Here is a 23,173-nt window from a genome sequence, read left to right as displayed (position 1 = left end):
TGATACCCCCGATTTTACGATCGGGCACTCTTGGAACGGCTAGGATTCAATCTTAGAACACTCGGCCAGACAGGGCAATCAGTCCCGATTCTCGGCCCCGTCCAAGCTGCCATGGTAAAGCCACCCCCGACTCTCGCAAGGGTCTGATCGGGACGAAAATCGTTACGATTATCCTGTAGTGTGGGGTGGCCATTAGACAGAATTTTCAATAAACGTCTCCAGCTTTCAGTGGAGGAAAAAAAAGGAGCGGGATCGGTAAAATGGTTCATCCCCATACTTCTGCCAATTTCAAACCCTGCCAATGGTTTACCCATCTAATACCGACAGGTTTTATTTGGCAGGCGGAGGGGGGGAAAGCTGCCGATACGTTGCCGAGGTAGCCCTCCTATTACCAACGTCGGTAAGATGGGGCGTGCTGTCTGGGTACAAATATAGCCTACTGGAACGATATTGAATCCAAAGGTTGTGTAGCGTCTGGCCAGGCTGTTGCTCCTGCTGGCGAGTAGAGGCATAGCTAGCCCAGTGCACAGCAGCCATTCTGTGTTGCAATGGGTCGTTGTGTCTTTTCAAATTCATGGCTGCAGCATCCAAAGTTTAAGGCCAAGTTTACATTAGACCGTATCTGTCTCGTTTTCTTCGCGGATGCACTGTCCATTTACATTAAACCGCCTGGAAACGGGAATCCGCCAGGGTCCACGTATTCAATCTAGATCGTGTCAGCTCCGGTGCTGTGTAAACATTGAGATACGCGGATACGCTGTGCTGAGCTCTAGCTGGCGTCGTCATTGGACAACGTCACTGTGACATCCACCTTCCTGATTCGCTGGCGTTGGTCATGTGACGCGACTGCTGAAAAACGGCGCGGACTTCCGCCTTGTATCACCTTTCATTAAAGAGTATAAAAGTATGAAAATACTGCAAATACTGATGCAAATACTGCCCATTGTGTAGTTATGATTGTCTTTAGGCTTGCCATCCTTCCACTTGCAAGTGGTAAGTGATATGCGCTGGGATCACACACACAGCGGCTCAGTCCCGAATCATTGCTTGTGCACTTCACTCTCGCGCTCTGTGAGCTGCGCAGGGCCGGAGTGCGCACCCTCCAGAGGGCACTCGCTGTTCAGGGCGGAGTGATTTGGAGTGCAGGATGCCTGCGGAGCCGAGTGTATCCGTGTATTGGTGTTGCTGTGTGTACGCAAATCGTGTATTGGTGTTGCTGTGTGCACACTAATCGTTTTAAAAACGTTAATCTGATAATCCGCTGATACGGTCTAATGTAAACATGGGCTAAGAATTGGGTTGCACCAGACCCCAAGACAAATACCAAAGCATTCTGCAAATATTGCATTAAATGTATCGACATTGCCAGTATGGGAGAGGCTGCCCTGGTAAGCCATCCCCAGAGCAAAAAACACTCAAGTCTGGCTGCCAGTGCATTGAGATCACTGCCGGCGTGCAGCTTTTTTCAGCCAACAACTGCTCCACACTCCAGGTAAGAGAGTTCGTAAAATCTGTCACACATTATGTAGTCAACATATCCAGAGCTCGTTTGATTTTGGTTCTCTGGTGTAAAATGGTCTGACTAGCTGAACATGCTAAATGACTACGTTAGCTGTAACTTAGCTGTTAGCTGTCATTTAGCTTAACTGTTAACTTTATGGTAACATTCCAGTTCATTAGTAATACTGGTTTTGCAAAAACAACAATCTTGCTTAGTGACATAATCCTATCTTTTTGTCTCCCATATTTAATTTGTGAGGATTGGTTTGATCAGAAATTCTTATTTTGAATTCACTAGAGACGGTTAAGTAATCAGGGTCTGTGTGCAAAGAAGCTACCATTCACTCTGTCCCAGATTGTTACAATAAGTGATATCATTACAAACATTATGCGCTATTCCAGCACCATGGTATTGTAGAATTAATTAATTTTGGTGTGTCTTTTGGTGTGAAAAGCTAAGTCTGATTTAGCAGTGCAACCATATTGTGGTTTCTGGTGCCACAACTGGTATTATCTCAACCAGTAAAGTAGGCAGTAGGCACGCAAGTGTAAAAGTACATAAAGTCAAGGTCTTGGGAATAAAAATATCAGTTTTGAAAAAGTCTGGAATTTTGATTTAGAAAAAGAGCAAGCACCCTGTAAAAGGCATTGTTGTATGTTGGTAGGATGGATATTGTAATTTCATTAAATTAGGTCACATTTTACCAGAGTTGTGGCCCTTGATTAACAACCTTGTTGTTTCACAATTTCATGAAGGTGTGCTTGCCTTCTGACATCAATACACTCAAATTTTGGATGAATTTCTCGAAGCTTGGCAAAAGGCATTGTTATGACGGTAATACGCATATTGTGATTTGATTTTAATTGGGAATTTTTTTACCAGAGTTTTGACCCTTGATTGACAATTTCATGAGGGTGTACATTCTTCTGAAATCAACTCCTCTCACAATTTATGGAGGAATTTCACCAAACTTGGCAAAAGGCTTTGTTATGCGACAGTTATACACATATTGGAATTTCGTTTAATTTGAGCAAATTTTACCAGAGTTATGCCCTTGATTATTAACAAACTTGTACTTTGGCAATTTCATCAAGGTGTGCTTGTTTTCTGAAATCAACTTCCCTCACAATTTTTATTATCCTCCGCTGGCGGAAGGCCTGAAGGGAGATTATGTCATGGCAATGTCCATCTGTCTGTCAATCCCAGGAAGGGTACTTGCCTTCTGAAATCAACTCCTTTCACAATTTTGGTGGAATTTCACAAAACTTGACAGGATTCTTTGTTATATGTTGGTAATACAAATATTGCAATTTCATTCAATTCAGTCACATTTTACCAGAGTTATGGCCTAGTTGCCAGTGGGGGATATTGTGCTCTCCGAGCACTCTTGTTTCCCCACATCAGGAAATATGTCATTACATGTAGAAAAACTAGTCCATGCTTTTTATTAACTCTAGGTTGGGCTATAGTAATGTTCTCTAAATGTTTCAGTAAGTACATAAACAAACTCTCTTCAGTCCTTACTAGAACCAAAACCTTGATAATACTATCCCATTTTCTTATCCACATGGCATTGCTCCACAAAGCTTCTACATGCTGTAAATGCAAAAGTGAATATTTGTGCTTTCATAGACAAGCATCTGTTTGTTAAATAAGGTGATTGTGACTACAGAAAGCCAGAGGAAAGTGTGAAGGTGTTTGTGGCTATAGCAAACACGAAACAGTGGTCTGGGTTTTTCCATTGCAGTTCTTAAACACCATGCATGTAAAGATCGTGTTTAATCTTTTTTTTTCTCCCCCCCCCCCTTATTTTTCTTCATTTTGTCAAACCATGTTTTTGTTCTTATCACCATCTTCCAAGTGTCAGGAACGCAGGAGACAGACAGATGTAAAAGCAGAACAAAGTTTATTAAGGTAAACTGGCAGACAATGCCAAATCATGAGGCAAAAGTCGGGCCACTCATTTTTTATTTTTAGGTTCACGGATCCGCCGACGTGAGATAAAAACTACCGCTGAAAAAATAAAAAGTCTATGTGTACTTTTATTTTTATTTGAACCGCCGAAACTTGCAATTAGTAGATTAATGATTTTTTTTTGACAATGTAATAGCTTCCTTGCATTATATACCCAGTACTAATAGATCTACTGCATTCGGTGGGAAAATTCCCACTGGTAATATGAGTATACATTTGCGTTCGGTACATATCCTACCATGGTCACGGTGTGCAACAATCTAACCGCAGATGACTTGCAAAGGGTCAAGGTCGGTATCGGAAAAAAAGCCTTTCCCAGTTAACACTGGGGAATAACATGTTGTAAACACTGTTCGTTGTAAATTTCCGACTGGGATACTGGCAATTACCATTGGGAAGTTGCTTATCGAATTCACCAGCGTGATGGCAAAATGGCTTCAGTCAGTTCTGATCGTTATGTCAGCATTTCATGTGGAGATCGCAAATCGTTTCATCGAGTGGATTTGTTAAGTGGACAGAACGTCGGTGAATACATATCGCAAGAATTAAATGTAAGCAAAGAAATGATAAAATGTGTGTACGCTTCCACGAAGGAGGGTAGATCCGATACCAGTACTAGAGCAGTGCTCGACATGCCAGTGGTAACCTTAGTCAGAGACTTTGACTGCTCCTATATTACTGTTGAGCTTGAAGAAGACGGAGACAGCACAGGCGCTATTGAATGTGAACTGGACGTCAGACATCCGTCAGCACTCGATGTGCTCATGGCAGCATCATGCTCATACGACCACTTGCCTTCACAGAAGTAAGTACTGCCTGGGAATACTAATTAGTGATCAAAACCATTCACTATATATCTATAACTTAGTACAAACATTATATTTTTCTAATACAAATTAGACCTGAGCGGCATGGTGGTGTAGTGGTTAGCGCTGTCGCCTCACAGCAAGAAGGTCTGGGTTCGAGCCCCAGGGCCGGCGAGGGCCTTTCTGTGTGGAGTTTGCATGTTCTCCCCGTGTCCGCATGGGTTTCCTCTGGGTGCTCCGGTTTCCTCCACAGTCCAAAGACATGCAGGTTAGGTTAACTGGTGACTCTAAATTGACCATAGGTGTGAGTGTGAATGGTTGTCTGTGTCTATATGTGTCAGCCCTGTGATGACCTGGCGACTTGTCCAGGGTGTACCCTGCCTTTCGCCCGTAGTCAGCTGGGATAGTCTCCAGCTTGCCTGCGACCCTGTAGAACAGGATAAAGCGGCTACAGATAATGAGATGAGATGAGATGAGAAATTAGACCTAGATGGTCTAAATATGAAAGCGTGGCAATAATTCAACGTATTATCGCTCAGTAAATATTGTAATGTTTAATATATTATAGCAGGGCAAATGCCCCAGACCGGCCAGGATAGGCCGTCGTAAGGGGACATTATGCCCAACTTTTTATTTTCTGAATAGAATTCAGAAATACCCCCATCCGGTTTCTCCCAAATCTGCAGGTGATTTCATCTCCTAATTAAAAATGCCTTGAAGTCCATACTGCTAAATCAGTTTTATATTTAAAATAAACACATTAAATCTTCAATATAACTCCGGTAAAATATTTTTGATATTATTCATGATTTTAATATGAAATATTGGTATTTAGGAAAACATAATTTGGATAATATAAGGTAAATATACAGGTATGGTAGGTTTTTTTCTTGTATTGGTGATGGTAGCAATCCTATCTAGTGCTGGTTTTAAACACAAGCTTGCATGTAGTACTAGTCTGTAGATGGAATGACTGAATGTCTATATAGAAATTAAAAAATATATACATATATATATACACATACTTACATACATATACACTGATTCTATGAAATACATGTATTTACATATCAAATATTGATAGCTCATGTACACTGCTATTGAATATCACTGTAGCCTATTTACAGCCTATTTATATGTGTCGAACCTGCTCATCAGTAATTAGTGACTGTTCATAATGTTTTCTTGAACTTTAATGAAACATTTAAATCTTTGCATTTTCTGAATTCAACCTTCTGTTGATACAACTTGTTTCCAGTGAAACCTGGTCATAAAGCTTTCTGTCTGAACTTTTAAGAATTAAAAATTAAAAGTTGAAATTTGTTTTTCATATTTTTGATATTTGTGTTAAGTATAACTGTAGTGACTGTGTGTGTGTGTATGTATACAGGGCCGTTGACAGCTTTGGCTGGGCCCGGGACAAAATAATCTGAGTGGGCCCCCCCAAATAATCTGAGTGCCCCCCCCCCCCCCACACACACACGCGCGCACGCACATCACCACACAGCAACCACCCACACCCAACCCCTCTTTTCACAGTCTCCATTCACTCCAACCCTTAAATAACAGGTATTCCAAGCCCATTATAACAGTCAACCATTTTATTTCAACATTTCAACATATTTACAGTTTGAACATTTCCTTAGTCTGCAACTATTCAGGTGCGAAATGCAATGCGCCGGACTTTTGCTGTGGCAAAGTCGTCAATAAGGTCATTGAAGTCCAGCTTCTTTGCAAGTTCGTGCTCTATAGAGAGCATAGCCAGCCCATTGAGCCTCTCCTGTGACATGTTTGAGCGCAGGTAGTTGATAAACCAAAATGATTGTTTACGGGATGGAACTGGGCCTCAATGAGAACGGAGTTATGGCTTTCCCAAAATCTGAACATAGAAGCATCACCACTAGTGATGTGTACAGTGAGTTTTTCAGTGTATTTTTTTGTCTTGTTTTTCATAAACGTCCTTTCCGTACTCGATTTAGAATGTTACAAAAAAAATTGACACCCTCCCAACCACGTAACATTAGCCTATCTGACCTGGGGGCTGACACGTTTATTACGGATAAACCAAAAGGATTACAACGTTCCCTGGATATAGAACTGGACCGAGAAGATTTCAAAATCTTAACGTGTAAGCAACAACAATAAAACAGAGGTTGTTTTATTCATTTAGGGCTTATTAGGCTACTTTCATTAATTGCGCTTTTCATACAGGCCTATCATTTTTCACTTGAGCAAGGGAATTGTTTGAAGAGTATCCAGTCTAAGCGAAAGTTTAATGTTTTGCAACAGACTAACCTCAAAACACCCCATTTATAGCCCATTCGTTACATTAAACTCTATCTAGCTGGCAATTTCACATGCCGTCGTATCTACACGGGATGATTTCCAACAAAATAAGGTTTAATTAACAAGAGGCAGCGTTCCACGGGCTTTCAGCTAACCGGAGTCCAGCTCAGCGCAGCTCAGCAAGCGTGCCTAAAACATTTGGATATGATTGCCACATACATATACACATACAAACAGCCACTCAAATCTCCACTGCCAAGCCTCTACCTCTCCAACGCCAGATCCATGTAAACAACACGGACGATTTGTAATTACCTTATTCTATTCTATAATCGGCTGGTCAGTGCTATACTCAATACTTAAGTGACTTACCCATCCAGTGAGGATTATTTTGTTTACAAGATGCCACATCTGAGTCGCTGACAAATCCTGAATTTCTGTAAAGATAACTGTGCAGAGATTTATAAGCACGCAGTGCTTCACCACTGAACAGCGAGGGAAAGTTGATGAGGTAATTATACACATCCGGGTATTCCGCTGGCAGTTCAAAATCCGGTCGTGAAAACTCCGTCCGGAAAGCCATAAGGGTCACTAATCTGTAGATCGTTTATTTTAGACATATATCTAGTTATCTGTTCATTAGAAAAATGAGCCGTGTAGTCCGTCGGTTGAAATTGGTCCATTCTGTACACGAGTGCAGCAGTATTCAGCGGTGTTTTTGACCGACAAGATGGCGGTTGTGTACTTTCCGGTCACGTGACTGCAAGATCTCTATAGTGCCATGTTATTTGGCGCCTTAATCAAAGACCAAACCATTTCTGCATTAGGGGTGGTACGTGGGTTCTTGAATCTATTTTCGAAGACAATAAAGGCAAAAGAACCAGAAATCATTCATTGAATGCAAATATAGCACATTTTTCTCCCCCAAATCAACACATTTTGAAATGAAACAGAATGATTAATGGCATCTTCATGAGGGACCAGTTCTGGGCCCCCCCTCATGCCTGGGCCCGGGACAAAATACCCGGTTGTCCCCCCCTGTCGACGGCCCTGTATGTGTATATATATATATATATATATATATATATATATATATATATATATATGTGTGTGTGTGTGTGTGTGTGTGTGTCTTTAATTTATTTTATTTTCTAATCCCGACATTGAAAATTTGCCATTTGAAAAAAAGAAAAAACAGACATTGACAATTTTATTTTTATTTCGACCGACATACTCTAAAATGTGTTGAAAAAATCCGTGAACCTAAAAATAAAAAATGAGTGGCCTCATGATCAAAAAACACGTAATAGTCCAGTGAGGCACAAACAGGGTATCCGAGGCAATATCAAAAAGGCAAAGTATAAAATAGTCAAACCAGAAAAGCAGAGCAATAAAAAAAGGTTTGTTTACTTCACAATGAATGTGTGAACTGAGTAGGTGAGGTGGTAATTGTGAACAGGTGCATAAAATCAGAATGTAGGTGACTGTGAGCAGTGAGGTGTGTGCTGGGTGCTGTAGCCATGTTTTAAAGTGCTGATGACACGTTTTTGACATCTTTGGCGATGTTTTATAACATAAAAAGTAATTCCCGATGATCCATATATTATTTCACAAAGGCGCCTATTTTACAAGTTATGATAAAAAACGCGGCTATTTGGGCAAATTTGACGGGGCTGCAGCACCCAGGAGACGAAAGAGGAGGAGGAGCTATATGACGTCAGCGAAAGAACCTTCCTCCTAACTTACCAGTTTGTTGTTGATGCGGCAGGTGTTCAGTTTATCATTATTAGTATTTTTATTAGACATTATTATACATTATTATATATAGTTATTATGGCTTCGTGTTGTGTTGCCGGCTTTTGCTCCAAAACCCACAAGGACGGGGTAAGTTTATTCAAGTTTCCCAGAGATCCCGAGCTGCATGCGAAGTGGGTGAAGCAAGTCAGGCGCACTCGTGACAAGTGGGAGCCCTCACCAACATCCGTCCTGTGCTCTGAACACTTCGATTTGGATTGTTTTGACACCCTTCCCAGCTTAAAGGAATCTCTTGGGTGTGGAGTTCAGCACAAACGTGTGTTACTACCATCAGCAGTGCCTACAGTATTCTGGAGGGGGTCTACTAGTAGCTGTGCCGGATCCAGCAGTCGCCTGGGACAAGGCAACTCCTCCAAAGACAGTCCTCCTGTCAGAACATGTGTTGAGAAACGACATAAGATAAAGGTACGTAGAGCTATAGAGTGCTCCGACATGATGCTAAAAATAGTAACCATGCGGTCTGCGCGGCCATCTTGGAAGTGACTCGCTCCAGAGCGCTCATAGAGTACACATCATAGAGTACACATTCATGATAATCATAAATGTAATCATAAAGTCGGCGTGATATCAGTCATGTATTTGCTTGTGAAAGCTTGTGGCTTTCATGTAACTGCCGCCTAGCAACGAGAGGCAAAGGGTAAAGAGGGTAGGCTATCATAGATTCTATTCGGAAGAGATCAACACATGATTGCTTAAAAATTAGGTATTTTAACAATTTGCATCTGTTTTGTGATTATCGTGACACTTGTGTGTTATATAGAACTGTATGTCTTATCAGCACATCGAGGATCTTCCACCGGAGGCTTTAGCAAGTACTCGTAACAACACTACACTTTACCCTTTGCCATGCGTTGTTAGGGAACGGTAGCAAGTACCCCGATGACCGACTTCAAGAATATGTAGAAAAAATTTAGAAATTATACTTTCCAAAAGTCATTTGAGCTTAGTGTATTGCATTTCCATTTATATTGTAGGTTCTTGCTGATGTTTTTGCAGAGTATGACGCAGCTGCTGAATCAGAAGCTGCAGAGTTTGTATGTACTAGTTGTGAACATTCACATTATTATCAATCTCATTTATTTAAAATCAGATAAAATCATGCCATCATGATCACTGCTTAAAGTACCAGTATTTGGTTGTTGAAGAGCTAGCACTAGAAAGTTCACCGGCGTTTTCATGCGCCATTTCCATTGAGTAGAACAGCCAGTGAACTGCAGCGTGTTCTTCCGCTGACATCACAACATGGCCGCGAGCCACGGACCCAGTTTTCTTGCGCTGTGCAATTAAAAGTTGGATATTCGCGTAACAACAGCTTCTTTTCACGTAATTATAACAGAAATCTAACATGTTTGCCATGTTGTATAGTTTATTTAAGAAATTGCATAGAGTCATGTTCGTGTCATCAGCACTTTAAGGCCCTGTGAGCTAGTTCCAGGAGGTTGGTGTGTGTGTGTGTGGGCCCTGTGAGCTAGTTCTAGGAGGTTGGGGTGTGTGTGTGTGTGTGTGTGGGGGGGGGGGGGGGGGGAAGGGTTATTTTATTTTTTTTTAAACCTATGTTTACAAGCTCAATGTACCCAGGAGCATGTGAACTTCAATAATTATTAAAAACATGTTTAGATTTTTAAATATAACCACCATGTCAGTCAATTTAATTGAAATCATTTAAATTCTAGGTTCATTTATGGACAAACTAGTAAGCCATGCAAATTGGGCATTTATTTTGAATAAAAATGTTATTGCACCAGTTTTATTTATTGTGACATTGGAGAAAAACACTAATATAACAGTAACAAAAATAAAAAGATTTGGCTTTGCTAAAATAGCATGCTTGACCCTCAAAGAGGGTCAAAGTCCTAAACCATTTGGAAAAACTACAAGCTGACATATGCCTCCTACAAGAAACTCACCTCTCAGATTTAGATTACACCCGCATCAAATCGGCACAATTCAGTCACCTATATTCAGCACATTACAACTCAAAACAGAGGGGAGTTTGTATTTTGATTAATAAAAAAATCTCATTTACTCATAATACCACTATCGCAGACACAGAAGGACGTTTTATCATTATAAACCTCTCAATTAACAGTGCCCCTATTACAATAGCCAATGTTTACAGACCCAACACAGATGATTCTGCTTTCTTTCAGAAGTTTTTTTCTTCACTCTCCAATCTCTCCGACTGTCCTATCATATTTGCAGGTGACTTCAACACAGTTTCATCACAGCAATAAATCAGGTAAATATTTAGCAAATCAAATTAGACGCAACAAAGAAAAAGCAACAATTTCAGCCATAAAGAACTCAGCAGGGAAGCTAACCAGCTCACCTGAAGAAATTAACCAAGTTTTCTACAATTTCTACAACAAACTATATTCTTCTGAAATAAACCCCAACCAGGAATCCATTGACTCATTCTTCAATAATATCAATTTACTACAACTAACCGAAACCCAAATAAATAAACTGGAATCACCTTTTACTCAAGAGGAACTGTTTTCAGCTCTGAAACGCATGTCTAACAATAAAGCACCAGGACCGGATGGATTCCCTGCTGAGTTCTACAAACAATTCTGGTCCATTTTGGCTCCACTATTCATCAGGATGATCAATGAATCAAAAGAAAATTCAAAACTACCAGCTAGCACTACCTCAGCAACAATTTCACTCCTCCTCAAGCCCAATAAGGACCCAACAATTCCATCTAGCTATCGACCAATTTCTCTTCTCAACGTTGACAATAAAATAATCGCCAAAGCTTTAGCACGTAGGTTAGAAGAGGTCACCCCATCCATTATCCATCCGGACCAAACTGGTTTTATCAAGGGTAGAATCTCAACCTCCAATGCTCGCAGATTATTATACACTACTCCTCAACCATACAAGAAAATACCATCATAGCAACTCTCGATGCAGAAAAAGCATTTGATAGGGTCAACTGGAATTTCCTGTTCTCCACATTAGGGAGGTTTGGTTTTGGGGAATCCTTCATTAATTGGATCAAAATTCTATACACATCACCTTCAGCCACAGTAATCACCAATGGACTAACATCACGTAGTTTCACTTTGCACCGGGGGACTAGACAAGGATGCCCACTCTCTCCTTCACTATTTACCATCTTCATTGAACCTTTAGCCGCCGGCATCCGACATAACTCCCTCATCAAGGGAGTTCAAACTCCAAATTTCATCTCATCTCATTATCTCTAGCCGCTTTATCCTTCTACAGGGTCGCAGGCAAGCTGGAGCCTATCCCAGCTGACTACGGGCGAAAGGCGGGGTACACCCTGGACAAGTCGCCAGGTCATCACAGGGCTAACTCCAAATTTACATCACAAAATTAGTCTCTATGCTGATGATATCTTACTTTTCTTACAAAATCCCCCAACATCTGTACACGAAACTATTGAACTGATCAACACATTCTCCAACATTTCTGAATATTCTATCAACTGGAACAAATCTGCAATCCTCCCATTACATTCCAACAGCTGGGATGTGTCGGCCCACTCATCACCTATTCCCCTATGCACCAATTATATCACATACCTGGGGATAAGGGTTTCCCCCAAGCTGTCAGACTTGTTTGGTCTAAATTTCACCCCCCTACTCAATTCAATAACTGATGACCTCCAGCGCTGGATGAACCTTCCACTATCCATCATGGGCAGGATATCAGTTATCAAAATGACAGTTTTGCCCAAAGTTAACTATTTACTTTCAATGATTCCTATTCAGCCTACCCAATCCTGGTTTAAATCACTAGACTCTACAATCATTAAATTCTACTGGAAAAACAAGACACCAAGAATCAAACTGACCACACTTCAAAAACCTAAAATACTAGATGGTCTACAGGCGCCACACTTCTACCATTATGCACTGGCCAACCAGCTTCAATACATTTACAAATGGATACATCCCACCTCACTTGAATTCACCTGGTTAGACCTAGAACAAACCATTTGCAAGGATATTCAGATCTCAGACTTACCTTTCTGCAGCCAGTCAGTCAAAAAGCATCCATCTTTCAAAGCTCCAACCATAGCATCAAGTCTGACAGCCTGGTGGAAGTTTTATGACCTCACTAATTCACCTCTGACACTATCAAATCACACCCCTATCTGGAATAATCCTGATTTCACCATCAATAAAAAACCACTCAACTTTCTCACATGGATAGGCAAGGGTATCACTCATCTTCATCATATCATCCAAGACAATAGACTGGTCTCTTTTCCCTATTTGGTCCAGAAGCATGGCATTGAGGGTAAACACTTCTTACAGTATCTTCAAATTAAATCAACTATTCAAGCAAAATGGAATATTCAGATACCTAATTTAGACATCCCCCCACAAATCTTGGAACTGATTAACACACCCTCCCCTCAAAAAATCCTTTCCAAAATATACAAAATTATATCACAATCCGAGAAAACTTTAAGCCTTCCATACCACAATTGGGAATCAGACCTGTCCATTACTCCTGATGCTGGCTTCTGGACCCAAATCTGCAAAAACATCTATCTAATGACTAAAAATGCCAACCTTCAACTAATACAGTACAAGGTACTCTACAGATTTCACTACACTGCATAGAAACTGGCTAGAATGGGTTTTGGCTCCGACACGTGTTCCCACTGCATGCTAAACACCCCAGACACATACATCCACGCTGTCTGGCATTGCACCCCGATCCATAGGTTCTGGATAAAAGTCACAGATTCACTCACCTCTATCCTTGGCCATCACATCCCAGCAACTCCTTCCCTCTGCATACTAGGAGATACATCTTCAACCAACCTTAACACCACAGACAATAAATTTCTTCTAGTAGCACTAACTATCGCCAAGAAAACAATCCTCATGAACTGGAACTCAAACGTTACGTTCACACTGCAAGGCTTAATGCTCAATTCCGATTTTTTTGTGAAATCCGATTTTTTTGTGAGGTCGTTCACATTAACAAATATATGCGACTTGTATGTGATCCTCAGTATGAACGAAAAGCGACCTAAAAGTGTTCCGCATGCGCACTGCAGGATACGACGACGTCACACGCAGTGAGCATGGCCAGTGTTTACGGAAGTAAAACCGCCCGGTTGCGGTATGACCCATCCAATCTAGCTTGAATAGCTGCATCCCCCCAAATGGAAATCAGCTCCCTAACCTCTGCGTCCTTCCATTGAGAAGATTCAGAAACTTCACAGCCCGAAGCATCCCTCGCATTGATGTCATGCGCAGGGGCGCAGATACGTTTTTTGAACTGGGGGGGACAAAAAACTGGGGGGGACAAAGCTGCCAGCAAACCAACCCCAACCCCGATATGCCTGTCAAACTTGTTGTTAGTAACCATAGCAACCAAGCTCGAGCTCGCAACCTGTGCAGTCTGCGCAGCTCAACCAACCGAATATCAGTCTTTGTTTTGTTTTATGTGAGTTGTTGCAACTATATGTATACACTGCTGTGCACCTCAATAAACCGAATGGTAATTAGTCTTTTGATTTTTCCGTGAGGTTTGCCTTATGCAAAGAAAGACAGCATAGACGTTTTTTCCTCCCTATAAGTGGGGGGACCGAACGAGGTGAATTTAAATATGACTCGTCCCCCCCTCTATCTGCGCCCGTGATTATGCGCCATGTTGTTGTAACTTTTTTGAGAGACCCGCCGCCTACTTCAGCGCAGAATAGTGACGTTTGTGGCTTGTTGATGACGTGAAAGTCGGATGAATGCGACCTGGCGGTTCAGACTGAAGTCGCATATGAAAAGAGCGGATAGGAATCGGAATTAGCACCACATATCCAAACGGCCTGGGTCGGATTTGAAAAAATCGGATCTGTGTCGTTCATATTGTCAATAAAAGATCGGATACAGGTCACATATGGGCGAAAAGATCGGATTTGAGTCACTTCAGCCTGCAGTGTGAACGTAGCCAAAGAACTCAATCCACATTACCCATTGGAAAAACCTGCTAGCAGATTATATATCATTGGACAATCATACCTTTCCCAACTTACTCCACACTCAGAATACACACTCCCCTTGGTCATCTTACCTCACCTTTTTACAGACTTGACCTGGCCCTCTGTGCCTGAGATCCAGTCCCAACGCCACACTCAAATATCCTTCCATAATCGTTAATACTTAGCCATACATATTAGGGAAGGGAGGATGGAAGCTGGAATCTCTTATCACTGTTTGTTTATGTACTTCATTTATTAATTTTTCCCACTACTCCCTCCATCCCTCTGCTACCGTCTTCCCTCCCCCACTTCATCTACTCTTGTTATACCTGGGCTTCTGGGATGGCGTGGACAGCCCCATCCTGTCTGGCTGTCAGGTGGGACTGGCGTTGGTTGGTGTCATTGGGAGGGTTGATGGGTCAGGGTTCCCCTCCGGGTCAGGGTCCCGAGGTTCTCTCGGCGCCCCGCCCACCCCACGTGTGCACTCTGATACCTGCCTATATTTGGTATTGCACAGTGTGCCTTATCCTCTTTTAAATGCTCTACACATTAGGAAGCACACACCATTTGTCCACCTTCAATAAGAACAACATGATAGACTAGGGCAGGGGAGGAGTGCATGTGGGAAACCTCTGCAGGTGCTTCGCTGCACTCCTCGCTTCTTTTAATGCAAATACATCTTAGAGGAGGCTTATATCTTTGATTACATAGGGTGTGGGGGGCGTGTAGGTGGAGATCTGGGCAGGTTTTCACCCTGCACGCCCTCTTCTTTTAATGCAGTACACTTTAGAGAAGGCACACATTCTTGTCATATACAGTCATATATAGGATAGGTAGGGAGTGTTGTGCGGAGGCTATGGGGGGCTGGTGTCGGTGTGTGGGGCGTCCGGGCCCGGAGCCCTGCCTCATGCAGTACCTCCCCCTCCCCTCTGTCGTCCCATCATGATTTAGCTTGGGCAGGGGCGGCTGGCACCATAGCCATGAACAGGTGCTCAGGTAGTCATCGTAATTAACTATTAAATAACTATTATTTTTAGAATTACTATCTATAAAAAATTTACTAACACAAATGATTAGCAAATAAAATAATATCCCCCCCCACCATTCTCCTTCATTATGATCCAGCTTCCTTCTCCCTGGCCCGACACTAGACCAGCACTGCTTATATACACACTCACACACACATGTGCTCACTATCACAAACTCCGCTCCCCCCCAACATATACACACTGTCCCTCCACCCATAACTCAAGGCCCAAAACCCCTCCAAATCCCCCCCCACCTACCCTCCTCCATCTCACATGCACATTCTTTACCCCAACCAACCCCACCCAGCCTCCCCTATACAGTAATATAGCTCTTGTTTATCTTTGTCGAATTTGTCTCCATGTGCTCTGTTACATCTCTTTGTTAACATATTAGTAGTACTGTCCAGCCTTTGAAACTGTTGTTAATGTTACGTCAGTGCTTCTGTTGTATGTCATGTGTATGTATTGATTTGTTTTATTCTGTCCTTCTTACTTTGTATTTGTTTGTATTTGTTAGTAAATAAATGTTTTTAAAAAAAAAATAAATAAATAACATGTTTGCCATGGGCGGCACGGTGGTGTAGTGGTTAGCGCTGTCGCCTCACAGCAAGAAGGTCCAGGTTCGAGCCCCGTGGCTGGCAAGGGCCTTTCTGTGTGGAGTTTGCATGTTCTCCCCGTGTCTGCGTGGGTTTCCTCCGGGTGCTCCGGTTTCCCCCACAGTCCAAAGACATGCAGGTTAGGTTAACTGGTGACTCTAAATTGACTGTAGGTGTGAATGTGAGTGTGAATGGTTGTCTGTGTCTATGTGTCAGCCCTGTGATGACCTGGCGACTTGTCCAGGGTGTACCCCGCCTTTCGCCCGTAGTCAGCTGGGATAGGCTCCAGCTTACCTGCGACCCTGTAGAACAGGATAAAGCAGCTAGAGATAATGAGATGAGATGAGATGTTTGCCATGTTGTATAGTTTATTTAAGAAATTGCATAGAGTCATGTTCGTGTCATCAGCACTTTAAGGCCCTGTGAGCTAGTTCTAGGAGGTTGGTGTGTGTGTGTGTGTGGGCCCTGTGAGCTAGTTCTAGGAGGTTGGTGTGTGTGTGTGGGGGAGGGTTATTTTATTTTTTTTTAAACCTATGTTTACAAGCTCAATGTACCCAGGAGCATGTGAACTTCAATAATTATCAAAAACATGTTTAGATTTTTAAATATAACCACCATGTCAGTCAATTTAATTGAAATCATTTAAATTCTAGGTTCATTTATGGACAAACTAGTAAGCCATGCAAATTGGGCATTTATTTTGAATAAAAATGTTATTGCACCAGTTTTATTTATTGTGACATTGGAGAAAAACACTAATATAACAGTAACAAAAATAAAAAGATTTGGCTTTGCTAAAATAGCATGCTTGCATTTTCAGGCCATATACTGTACATTGTTTGTTTGCTAAGCATTTGAATGTGGTGTATGTGTGTAATCAAATAAAATGATGATGGTGACATGATATAGGCACACATTGTATATAATATGTTGTACATTGACCATGTAATGTATTACACACTAGCTGAGAGGGGTTTGCAAAGTTTCAAGATTTCAAGGCTTATTTGGCATGAGATAACAAACACTGACCAAATGATTTGGGGTGAGATGAATTCATTTTTGTATGCTAGCTTGAGACAGGACTGAGGTGAAATGATTTTAGTCATGTGGAAAAACTACAAATCTTCATGAGAACAAGATAACACTGACGTAACAAGACATAGGTTATAGTCTACATCTTTCTTAAAGGGCATATTCTGGACCAATTTCGGTTTTTTTTTTTTTTTTTTTTTTTTTATTATATGAAAGTATGTCCCTTTACACACTTATCCAGAAGGGTAATTTTGCACAAGGCCATCTGTCTACAGCAGAATAAAATAACAACAAAACGCGTCTGGAAAAATCCCAAGGGAGTCTGGAGCCAGATTCGTGACGTTATCTGTGGAAGCGCCAGCAGGCTGTGCGAGCTTTGCACAGTTTAAGTGCACAGCCTGTGTAGACCAAGCGCTCCCATTTCTCTCTCATTGTCCGGTCTTTTGGAAAACGATGAGTACTAATCCCATCAAGATTGGTGTTGCTACAGCCTCCTACAATACATCTGTTAACAGATGTATTGCAGCGTTGACGTAGGATTCAGAGGGAGGCGTCCCGCACGTGACGTCACGAAAATCAATGTTTGCCAGGAAATTCAAATGGTAGTTTTTTTCAGAGGCGGGCCAATTCACCTCAAATGGCTTGATTTCAACTGAATTTTTCTGGTATTGTGCAAGGTAAAAAAAAATGCAGAGAATGCAGAATGTTAGATATTTGACAAGTTTAATATAAAATAGAATTACATTGATCATGCTCCTGAATTTACCCGTGATATGCCCTTTAAATAACATTGGTGGGGATGTACACTCCTCAGATTGGGTTTTTTTTGTTTCTCCTGTTAGCCATGAGACAGAACACTGCTTTAACAGGGCTTGACATTAACTTTTAAACCCATTTGCCTTGGGGTGGGGGTTAATTCCCCCCCACACACACACACATTTTTGAGTATTACTTGTTTTTTAGGAAAACCATAGAATAGTTGTGAATTGCAACATAAAATGATGACACTGAGTAGAAGTTTAGTTATTGATTAAGTTGATTAAGTTTAGTTAGTGATGCAGTGCTATGCATTGCAAACTATTGATTCCCATATAGAGAGTCAACAGGTTGCAGTGCAAAGCACAGCAAACTCTTGTTCTTCCGTTTTTCATCTTCCGTACAAATTCTGATTTTTAATAACCCAATAACCGTACATCGCACACAGACAAACAATACATCAAAACGTGCGGCTCGATCGGACTCGGTGTGCTATTACTTTGTTCATCAAAATAAATTTTTTTCGCGACATAGTCGTGAAAAAAATCACGCAAAATTTCCCATTAATTTCTATGGAATTAATTGAAAAAATCGCACATTTTCAATGTTTTTCAAACATCCGCTGCTCTGGCATGCTTTCACCTAGAGACATGATTCAAACTTTAAAACGTAGACAAACTTCTCCTGTGTCGATCTGGCATTCAAATTTTTTGCTAGGTTCTATACTTTTGGATCAGTCCCAGCTCAAACACCATGATCAAATCTGGAGAAATTCAGACTTTATAATGGGTGTCTATGGCATTACACTTCAGTGGAGGTGATTAAGTTAGGGTGTAGGCAGCTTGAACAAAAAAAGCTCTAACTTTCTCATTTAAACTGTGTTTTCAGCCACAAATTTCACTCTACACACATAATTTTCTCAAAAGTCGTAGTCACACTTGTCTTGATTCACACAATGTGTCTACCTAAACGATAGGATTTACAGTTTTTGAATGAGAAGCCTGAAAGTAACAAGAGGACAGGCGCGCTGCCCCATAGACTCCCATTCAAATCCTGACAGCACTTTTACTACAAAATCAGAGATGTCACTTGTTTTTAACTCGCTCTATTGTCCACACTGTTTATACTAGGGACAAAAAAATTGCATCAATGTGTTCATGAGAGCCTTGTAGCGCTCAATGTGAAAGAATTTTGTGAATAGCTCCTTTCATTTCCGTGTAAATCACCGTTGTTTGAGGAGAAGGAACTCTGAGAAAAAGCGCTCTTTGCTTGTCATACTGTACAGTATCTCTGCCCTGCACCTGAGCACCATTACCAAGGCGACGAGCTCCATGCAGAGAGGGGAGGGGCTGCTCTCTCTCTCAGAAGGGGTGTTCACACGGCACATATTTGCATCGATGCTGCACCAATGTATTTTGTTGCGATATATCTTACACCGGTGTAAATTTTGTGGAGCGTTCACACGTCACAAACCTGCTTACTAGAGAGAAGCGTGTTAGCACCGGTGCAGCCCCACTTGTGTTCACACGGCAGTTTTTGCGACCGTGCTATACGATAGTAATAATGCGGAAATGAAATATGCGCATGCGTGAAAATGTACTTCCTTTTCCCAGTTGTCATGGCATCACCAAGCGCCGGGAAAACAATGTGGATGAAGACACCAGTGTTGCCAGATACTGCTGACGTTTTCCAGCCCAAAATATGTTCAAATCCGCCAAAAGGCACTTAAAACCGCCCAATCTGGCAACGCTGGAAGACACGCAGTTCTGTTGTTGTTGATATTTGCCATTTTGGAAGCGCAAAATACCAGGATGCAAATTATGCAATGCCCATATGTAATCAACTCTCCTCACGCGTAGCGAGTCTACCCCTGTAGCGTTCAGACGTCCCATTTTATATCGGTGCTGCCCCGCAAACTAGCATTTACTCCAGAGTAAATTTCTTAAACCACCTCCCGAGCAGGGTTAGATTTGCACCAGTTTAAGCAGCTTTAAGGGGCTACACCGGTATAACTTTGTACCGTGTGAACGCTCTACCGGGGCAGCCCCAGTGCTACACCGGAGTAGAAGTTGCCATGTGAACACCCCTAAACACACACATGAGGGAGGGGCTGCTCTCTCTCTCAAACACACACATGAGGGAGGGGCTGCTCTCTCTCAAGCACACACATGATTGTAGCTTCATAGCAAGTCACACATTCACACAGTACTATACAACTCCTGCGATAGCGACTGCTACGGCCACTGCATCACTCTCACGATTTCCCACAGGGGAATTGTCTCTAGTTATTGGTTACTTTTTATTTGCAACAGAAACAAAGCTCCAGCTCTCTCTGCTCTTAATCTGTTCTGTTCTTTCAGGATTTATCATGCATGTCGCTCCGAGTTTGTTTTTTGTTTTTTTTATGCCCGAGTTGTTTGAAACCCATCTTGGTTTTCTGTGTTGAATAAGGAAGCGGCTTCACCTGTAAGAAAACTTAACCACTTTCATGAAGGAGCTGACTCGAATGCGAGCAGAAAAAAATGAGTTTCTTAAGCAAATTCTCCCTTCCCACTTTGTTTTTGTAAAATACAATCATGAATTTCTCTGGAGTTTTCAGGCTGAGCTTCTCTCCGTATTCTTTAACCACTAATTTCCTCGGTGTTCTTGAAGCATTTGCTTCTATTTGTTAACATTTTTCTTGATAGCGGGGACACGGTAATGCCTTTGACCTATTTCTCTGTTTGAACAAGCAAAAACAGCACAAAAATGAACCATACTGAAGACAGATTAAGCCTTGCTTGCATGAAAGACGGTGTCTGTCTGACCCCAGCTGTAATTATCACGTGATGCGTGATGTCATGCACAAGGGGTCTATAAACAGTAGGCATACCATATTACACCACCTCGATTAGATTGCCACCTTGTTGTGGTGGGGAGGCTTGTGTGCCCCAAGGAGCCTAAGAGCTATGCTGGCTGGACCTTTTGAAGTTCTGGTAGGGACACCCATGCCAGACAGGTCGAAGGTTAGGGGCTAGACCAAGAGCAATCCTACCGGTTGGGGGTTTTGCACAGGGCCAGCAACCCTGTCATGTAAAAACCTATGTTACGGAAACGGTAACGAGAAACTCGACATCTGCACAGGACGGGCTTTCAGAATCCTCGCTAAGGACAAGAATGAATGCTGACTGAAGCCACCAGAAACTCTGCCAACAGGAGGATTCGCATGACTGGCAGTGGTCAAAGCCAGGAGGAAGCCACTGCCATGATTATGGGAGCCGTCAGCGTCAAAACAACTACACTGATTGTTGTTACATTCCAAAAGCCAATGTATGAGCAAGGCAAGATGGCGCAAGTTATCATTGAAATTAAGCGTTACAAGCTGGACATCTTGGGTGTAAGTAAGAGTAGATGGACAAGATCTGGGAGAATGAAGACTGGTACAGGAGAGACAATTCTCTACTCAGGGAGAGATGATATGCATCATGAGGGGGTTGCCATCATTTTGAAGGGGATGGAGAAGTACTTGATGAAGTGGAAACCAGTAGACAGCAGGATCGTTCTAGCATGTTTGAAGGGCAGGCAGACTAATGACCATCATACAGTGCTACGCACCTACCAATGACAGTGATGACATGGACAAAGAAGCCTTCTAAGAGCAGCTTCAAGCGACCTTTGAAGGCGCCCACCGTAGGGCCGTACTGCTAGTGATGGGTGATCTGAATACTAAGGTTGGCTCTGAAAATGTAAACTATGAGAGAGTGATGGGAAAGGAAGGGTACGGAGTACAGAATGACAATGGGGAGAGGCTGACAGAGTGGTGTGCGTTCAACAACATGATCATCGGAGGAACAATATTCCCACACCGCAACATCCACAGACTCACTTGGACTTCTCCGAATGGACAGAATCAGAACCAGATTGACCACCTCATGGTGAACAGCATGTGGCGTCGCTCTCTGCTTGATGTCAAAGTGAGAAGAGGAGCTGATGTGGGCAGCGACCATCATTTGGTGACTGTACGCATGAGACTGAAGCTAAGGGCAGCAGGGCCCAAGAAGCAGTTCAACCCCAGATATGACATCAGTGGACTGCAAGATCCAAGGATTAAGAATGCCTTTGTACTACAACTGAGGAACAGGTTTCAAGCTTTGAGCCTCCTGGATGAGCCAGAAGCGGAGGAAGAGGATCTTGTGAATCGACAATGGAAGCAAGTGAGGAGTATCTTCATTGAAGTGAGTAAGAACTGCCTGGGGATGCAGAAGACAAGAAAGAGGAAAGAATGGATGACATCAGATACTTGGAAAGGTATTGAGGAAAGGCGCAGACTGAAGAAGATAAATGATAGATCAGCCAGGCTACAAGAAAGGTATAGGGCGGAGTACACTGAGACCAACAGGTGCGTCAAGAGGAAGATCCGAACCGATAAGAGGGTTTATATCGAAGAACTGGCAAAGCAAGCTGAGGAAGCAGCACGAAAGGGAGAGCAGGGGAATGTCTATGAAATCACCAGACTGGTCTGTGGGAAATACAACGGCAGCAGGAATGTCCCCATATGAGATAAGCAGGAGCAGCTTCTCACTTCTGAGAAAGACCAAGAAGCAAGATGGGTTGAACATTTCAAGGAAGTCCTTAACAGACCAGCACCAGAAGAGGAGCCCGAGATATCAGAAGCTGAAGAGGACCTGAGCATTGAAACTGGACCACCGAGGCAAGAAGAGATCATTGCTGCCATAAAGTCCTTGAAGAATCACAAGGCACCCGGCAAAGATGGCCTCAGTGCTGAACTGTTTAAGGCTGATGCTGCGACCACTGCAAGCATCCTGCAACCACCATTTAACATCATATGGGACAGAGAGAACATTCCTGATGACTGGAGTCAAGGCAACATCATCAGGATACCAAAGAAAGGGGCTCTGTCAGAATGCAGTAACTGGCGTGGCATTACATTGTTATCCGTTCCCAGCAAGATCCTAGCAAAGGTCATCATGAAGCACCTGTCACTGGCTGTGGATCTTAAACTGTGAGAACAGGCAGGTTTCAGGAGAGGAAGAGGCTGTATTGACCACATTTTCATGCTTAGAAACATTATTGAACAATGTACTGAGTGACAGCAATCTCTGTATGTGAACTTTGTAGATTTCACCAAGGCCTTCGACAGCGTTCACCGGGACAGCCTTTGGCGGATTCTACGAGCGTATGGAATCCCCTCCCACCTCATTGAGATCATTAGAAGTTTCTACTGTAACTTTACCTGTTCTGTTGGTGACGGTGATATCCTGTTCGAAGTCAAGACTGGTGTCAGGCAGGGGTGTGTTATGTCCACAGTGCTTTTCAATCTTGTCATAGACTGGATCATGCGGCGCACTACAGAGGATAGGAACAGGGGCATCAGATGGACCTTCTCCTACTTGGAAGATCTAGACTATGCTGAC

Source organism: Neoarius graeffei, chromosome 13 (assembly GCF_027579695.1).
Source record: "Neoarius graeffei isolate fNeoGra1 chromosome 13, fNeoGra1.pri, whole genome shotgun sequence".
Classification (NCBI taxonomy): Eukaryota; Metazoa; Chordata; class Actinopteri; order Siluriformes; family Ariidae; genus Neoarius; species Neoarius graeffei.
Note: the sequence above shows the minus strand (reverse complement) of the source record.